Source organism: Rhinoraja longicauda, unplaced genomic scaffold (assembly GCF_053455715.1).
Source record: "Rhinoraja longicauda isolate Sanriku21f unplaced genomic scaffold, sRhiLon1.1 Scf000173, whole genome shotgun sequence".
Lineage (NCBI taxonomy): Eukaryota > Metazoa > Chordata > Chondrichthyes > Rajiformes > Arhynchobatidae > Rhinoraja > Rhinoraja longicauda.
In genome coordinates this window covers 20,001-27,500 of record NW_027601391.1, presented here as the reverse complement: position 1 = coordinate 27,500, position 7,500 = coordinate 20,001, and positions in this window count along the sequence as shown.

Here is a 7,500-nt window from a genome sequence, read left to right as displayed (position 1 = left end):
GGTTTTTCTTCCCTGACATTTTTGCACCTCACCACACAATCTTTTCTAAGTGTCTCTGAAAATCGTGTTCCCGAAAATCTCCGGGCACGCCACCTCCATCTTCGCGCAAAACAAACCGTTTTGAGGTCGGCGGGAGTCGGCCCGGTCGTCCGTCCGGTCGTGTCGCACTGACGCCCGCCGCGGGGCCGCAAACTGCGGGGTCATAGAGACTTCCGGTGGTAAGTCGTTAACCGTGATCGGGACCGCCCGGACAAGAAATGCCATTTTCTGGCCGGCGGGAGACGGGCCGATAGGCCTGGCGGGAAAGGCGCGCCGCGGCCCCGCTGAAGGCCGCACATCGGACCTCCTCGACTTCCGCCGTCAAATCGTTAACCTGCGGCGGGCAAAAAAGAAGCGACGCCAGCTTTCGGACTTAGTGCAATTCTCGAATGTCGCGGCTGACTTGGCGGTACGAGCGTTCGGAAGTCCCGCCGGAATTGCGACGCTTCGAACGGTCGAGGCGGCCAATCTCGACCTCAGCGGCGGCACTGGCGCGATACACGTTTCTGCCGCCAGGGGGGGGGGGGGGGGGTGGGGGGGGGCAAGCCAGCCGGCCGGGGGCGCCCGGCGCCGATCCGGCGCTTACTCGACACGCTCGAGCATCCGAACCCGTCTTATCTACGGGACCGCCGTTGCCACTTGAACACCTTTCGCCGAGAGTATCCGGGCACCCCACCTACCCGCCGGAATCACGAACCACGAGGTAGAAGTCAGGAACCAACAGGAGAAGTCGTGAACTAAATGGCGAATTCATGAACCAAACGGAGAGAAGTCATGAACCGAGCGGTTTAGGGTCAGGGTGAGGGTTGTTAGGGTGAGGCCGTTGCTTCGAGCGGGAAGATGGGCAGCCCCGCCCCCCCCCCCCCCCCCCCCCCGTTGGGTGGAAGGAAACCTCTGCTGCGGGCCCGGCAACCATCCCGAACGGACCCGCTGGGTCCAAATGTCTGCCGAGGGCGGTCCTGCTGCGGTCGCGGGTTCGTTGGAAACCTCTCCTGCTGCTGGCATGGCCACCCTCCCCCCCCCCCGCCCGACTGACGACCCTGCGGGCCCGGCGACCCGGTGTCCCGTTGCCGCGCGGGGAGTGATCCTCGGGGCCGTGCCGGGCGGGCCCAGCGACACGAAGAGAGTGGGGGGGGGGTCGGAGGGAGTGGCACTGGGGAGAGAGGGGTGGGGGAGAGAGTGCCCCCCCCCCCCCATTAGGGGCGAGTTTATGCAGTCATCAGAGTTTATACCTAACCTCATGATGCTTTATTAGCCGGATAGGCTGTCTGACCTCGCCCCCAGTCCCTACTCCTTCCACTGGATTCTTCTTATACCCTCTTTTTCTTCGTGCCCCCCCCCCACGCAGGGAGGGTTCCAAGAGGGAGGAGGGAGGGAGGGAGTCCCGGGGCCGTGAGAGAGAGAGAGCCTCATTAGCTGCTAGGTTCACCTCATTAGCTGCTAGCTAACGCGTCAGACCTTTTACATTCTTTAGAGGATTGAAACCTCAGGGCCTTTAACCCCCGTTCACCGTTTACACTCAACGATCCTTCCGAACAAAACCCTTACACATCTGTCCGTCCAACTGACCCCCGAGATACCTAACACGCAGATTAACACGTCAGCGGTGATCGGCGTGTCATAGAGGAGTCACAAAGACGGGCAAAATAGAGTGGTTGAATAAAAAATACTCACTCAATTGGCCGTGATTTAACGTAGCACACAATGATGCAAAGCCCATGCAAAGTCCAGTGGCCCAAGCAAACAAATAAGATAGATCTGGCTCGGCGTTCCTCATCTCCACATCGTCACCCAGCACGCCGACGCCCAATAACAATTCCCCCGCAAATTGTGCACCTCGAGCGGCAGTACTTTAAACGGCGCCGTCTTCGGCGTGGACGGCATGAACCAAGTCGGCAAGCATCGTCACCCAGCACACAGACGTCCACTAACAATTCCTCCCCCCTGCAAATTGCGCGCCGCGAACGGCAGTACTTTCAAGTATGCCGCCTTCGGCGGGGACATCGTGAACCAAATCGGCAGGCAGGCGTCGTCAGCCGGTCGACCGACCCCCAGTTGCATTGCCCCAACGGCCATTGTGCACTTCGAACAGAACAGTGCTTTTAAAATATTCCGCCTGCCGCGTGTACATCATGAAACAAATGGAAAGGACGAACCGGGCGTGCAACCGATGCACGGAGAGTGACAGGTCGTCAAGCAAGTCCGTGGCAATCCGTCGGCCGACTCGGCCGCGGCCAGCAGAGGCGTTTTGGCCCGGGCGCGCCGAACTTTGCGCGCCCTCGGTATGCGTAACACTAGCACATGCCTTCAAAACTCACTACAAAATAACCCCAAAGTATGCCGCCTTCCCCGTGGGCCTTGTTACCAATATCTTGCCCTGCTTCCTGATGCCCTTATGGGGTCGGCTCTGTTCTTGCAGAACCCTCAGGTGGTGCAGAGTCTGGGCCATTTTATCAATATCTTGCCCTGATTCCTGATGCCCTTATGGGGTCGGCTCTGTTCTTGCAGAACCCTGAGGTGGTGCAGAGTCTGCGCCTTGTTATCAATATCTTGCCCTGCTTCCTGAAACCCTTATGGGGTTGGTTCTGTTACAAAACCCTCAGGTGGTGCAGAGTCTGGGCCACTTTATAAATAACTCTGCCTGCATTAGGGTCAGGGTTAGGGTTAGGGTTAGGGTTAGGGTTAGGGTTAGGGTTAGGGTTAGGGTTAGGGTTAGGGTTAGGGTTAGGGTTAGGGTTAGGGTTAGGGTTAGGGTTAGGGTTAGGGTTAGGGTTAGGGGTAGGGGTAGGGGTAGGGGTAGCGGTAGGGGTAGGGGTAGGGGTAGGGGTAGTTTGAACTACTGCCGCTCCAGGCGCGCACTGTGCGTGGGTAATTTTCAGTGGGCGTCGGTGTGCTGGGTGACGATGCCGCCCAGACTCTGCACCACCTGAGGGATCTGCAAGAACAGAGCCGAACCCGCAAGGGTATCGGGAAGCAGGGCAAGATATTGATAACAAGGCCCAGACTCTGCACCACCCGAGGGTTCTGCAAGAACAGAGCCGACCCCATAAGGGTATCAGGAAGCAGGGTGAGATAGTGACACCATTTGTAAAACCGGCAAATCCCACCCAGGAAACATTGCAAAAATTGGCCTCTAATGCTGGAACGTGGGTAAAGCCAAACAAACACGACACGTTTTAAAAGAACGTTACTAAAACAGCCTGGGATATGCCCATGACAAAGGATAGGCCGAACCTCACCAGAAAAAAAGAGAGGGAGACCACGGCAGAGCTGAGGGATAAACATGAGATGGTGATAAAACCAGCAGACGAGGGGAGCAGTAGGGTTACAAATTAATGTCAATATGGGGCCTGCTCCCACTGGGTAATAGACAAAAACATAGAACAGGGTGACAGGAGAGACTGGATAGCACAGAGGATAACCCGTGAGCGAAATAATGGGGTGTATGCAGTTCAATGTAAGGAGTGTACCTTACGGTACATAGGGGAAACAGGTAAAACAGCCTCAGCGGTGATCGACGTGTCAAAGAGGAGTCACAAAGACGGGCAAAATAAAGTGGTTGATTATAGACAATAGACAATAGACAATAGGTGCAGGAGTCGGCCATTCAGCCCTTCGAGCCAGCACCGCCATTCAATGCGATCATGGCTGATCACTCTCAATCAGTACCCCGTTCCTGCCTTCTCCCCATACCCCCTCACTCCGTTATCCTTAAGAGCTCTATCCAGCTCTCTCTTGAAAGCATCCAACGAACTGGCCTCCACTGCCTTCTGAGGCAGAGAATTCCACACCTTCACCACTCTCTGACTGAAAAGGTTCTTCCTCATCTCCGTTCTAAATGGCCTACCCCTTATTCTTAAACGGTGGCCCCTTGTTCTGGACTCCCCCAACATTGGGAACATGTTTCCTGCCTCTAATGTGTCCAATCCCCTAATTATCGTATATGTTTCAATAAGATCCCCCCTCATTCTTCTAAATACCAGTGTATACAAGCCCAATCGCTCCAGCCTTTCAACATACGACCGTCCCGCCATTCCGGGAATTAACCTAGTGAACCTACGCTGCACGCCCTCCATAGCAAGAATATCCTTCCTCAAATTTGGAGACCAAAACTGCACACAGTACTCCAGGTGCGGTCTCACCAGGGCCCGCTACAACTGTAGAAGGACCTCTTTGCTCCTATACTCAACTCCTCTGGTTACGAAGGCCAACATTCCATTGGCTTTCTTCACTGCCTGCTGTACCTGCATGCTTCCTTTCATTGACTGATGCACTAGGACATCCAGATCTCGTTGAACTCCCCCTCCTCCTAACTTGACACCATTCAGACAATAATCTGCCTTTCTACTCTTACTTCCAAAGTGAATAACCTCGCACTTATCTACATTAAACTGCATCTGCCATGTATCCGCCCACTCACACAACCTGTCCAAGTCATCCTGCAGCCTTATTGCATCTTCCTCACAATTCACACTACCCTCCAGCTTAGTATCATCTGCAAATTTGCTAATGGTACTTTTAATCCCTCCGTCTAAGTCATTAATGCATATCGTAAATAGCTGGGGTCCCAGCACCGAACCTTGCGGTACCCCACTGGTCACTGCCTGCCATTCCGAGAGGGACCCATTTATACCCACTCTTTGCTTTCCGTCTGTCAACCAATTTTCTATCCATGTCAGTACCCTACCCCCAATACCACGTGCCCTAATTTTGCCCACTAATCTCCTATGTGGGAGCTTGTCGAAGGCTTTCTGAAAGTCGAGGTACACCACGTCCACTGACTCTCCCCTGTCAATTTTCCTAGTTACATCCTCAAAACATTCCAGTAGATTTGTCAAGCATGATTTCCCCTTCGTAAATCCATGCTGACTCGCAATGATCCTGTTACTGCTATCCAAATGCTCAGCAATTTCGTCTTTTCTAATTGACTCCAGCATCTTCCCCACCACTGATGTCAGACTAACTGGTCTATAATTACCCGTTTTCTCTCTCCCTCCCTTCTTAAAAAGTGGGATAACATTTGCTATCCTCCAATCCACAGGAACTGATCCTGAATCTATATAGAACATTGAAAAATGATCTCCAATGCTTCCACTATTTCTAGAGCCACCTCCTTAGGTACCCTGGGATGCAGACCATCAGGCCCTGGGGATTTATCAGCCTTCAGTCCCATCAGTCTACCCAAAACCATTTCCTGCCTAATGTGGATTTCCTTCAGTTCCTCCATCACCCTAGGTTCTCCGGCCCCTAGAACATTTGGGAGATTGTGTGTATCTTCCTCAGTGAAGACAGACCCAAAGTAACGGTTTAACTCGTCTGCCATTTCTTTGTTCCCCATAATAAATTCCCCCGTTTCTGTCTTCAAGGGACCCACATTTGCCTTGACTATTTTTTTCCTCTTCACGTACCTAAAAAAACTTTTGCTATCCTCCTTTATATTATTGGCTAGTTTACCCTCGCACCTCATCTTTTCTCCCCGCATTGCCTCTTTAGTTAACTTTTGTTGCTCTTTAAAAGAGTCCCAATCCTCTGTCTTCCCACTCTTCTTTGCTATGTTATACCTCCTCTCCTTAATTTTTATGCTGTCCCTGACTTCCCTTGTCAGCCACAGGTGTCTCTTACTCCCCTTAGAGTCTTTCCACCTCTTTGGAATAAATTGATCCTGCAACCTCTGCATTATTCCCTGGAATACCTGCCATTGCTGTTCTACCGTCTTCCCTGCTAGGGCCTCCTTCCAGTCAATTTTGGCCAGCTCCCGCCTCATGCCTCTGTAATCCCCTTTGCTATACTGTAATACAGACACTTCCGATTTTCCCTTCTACCTTTCCATTTGCAGAGTAAAACTTATCGTGTTGTGATCACTGCCTCCTAACGGCTCTTTTACCTCTAGTCCCCTTATCAGATCAGGATCATTAAAAACACTCACTCTATTGGCCGTGATTTAACCTAGCACACAGTGTTGCAAAGCCCACGCAAAGTCCAGTGGGCCAAGCAAACAAATAAGATAGATCTGGCTCGGCGTTCCACATCTCCACATCGTCACCCAGCACGCCGACGCCCATTAACAATTCCCCCGCAAATTGTGCACCTCGAGCGGCAGTACTTTAAACGGCGCCGTCTTCGGCGTGGACGGCATGAACCAAGTCGGCAAGCATCGTCACCTAGCACACAGACGTGCACTAACAATTCCTCCCCCCGCAAATTGCGCGCCGCGAACGGCGGTACTTTCAAGTATGCCGCCTTCGGCGGGGACATCGTGAACCAAATCGGCAGGCAGGCGTCGTCAGCCGGTCGACCGACCCCCAGCTGCATTTCCCCAACGGACATTGTGCACTTCGTACAGAACAGTGCTTTTAAAATATTCCGCCTGCCGCGTGGACATCATGAACCAAATGAGCAGGCAGGCATCATATCATATCATATCATACACATACAGCCGGAAACAGGCCTTTTCGGCCCTCCAAGTCCGTGCCGCCCAGCGATCCCCGTACATTAACATTATCCTATACCCACTAGGGACAGTCAGCCCCCAGCACAACGACGCCCCCGCTAACAATTCCCCACGCACATGGTGCGCTCGAGCTGCAGCACTTTAAAGTACGCCGCCTTCGGCGGGGACATCGTGAACCAAAGGAGCAGGCAGCCATGGTCACCGCCAGCACAACGACGGCGCCGCTAACAATTCCCCGCGCACCTTGTGCGCTCGAGCTGCAGTACTTTAAAGTACGCCGCCTTCGGCGGGGACATCGTGAACCAAAGGAGCAGGCAGCCATGGTCACCGCCAGCACAACCACGGCGCCGCTAACAATTCCACGCGCACCTTGTGCGCTCGAGCTGCAGTACTTTAAAGTACGCCGCCTTCGGCGGGGACATCGTGAACCAAAGGAGCAGGCAGCCATGGTCACCGCCAGCACAAGCACGGCGCCGCTAACAATTCCCCGCGCACCTTGTGCGCTCGAGCTGCAGTACTTTAAAGTACGCCGCCTTCGGCGGGGACATCGTGAACCAAAGGAGCAGGCAGCCATGGTCACCGCCAGCACAACCACGGCGCCGCTAACAATTCCCCGCGCACCTTGTGCGCTCGAGCTGCAGTACTTTAAAGTACGCCGCCTTCGGCGGGGACATCGTGAACCAAAGGAGCAGGCAGCCATGGTCACCGCCAGCACAAGCACGGCGCCGCTAACAATTCCCCGCGCACCTTGTGCGCTCGAGCTGCAGTACTTTAAAGTTCGCCGCCTTCGGCGGGGACATCGTGAACCAAAGGAGCAGGCAGCCATGGTCACCGCCACCACAACCACGGCGCCGCTAACAATTCCCCGCGCACCTTGTGCGCTCGAGCTGCAGCGCTTTAAAGTTCGCCGCCTTCGGCGGGGACATCGTGAACCAAAGGAGCAGGCAGGCAGGCAGCGTCACCCCCAGCACAACGACGCCGCCGCTAACAATTCCCCACGCTCCTTGTGC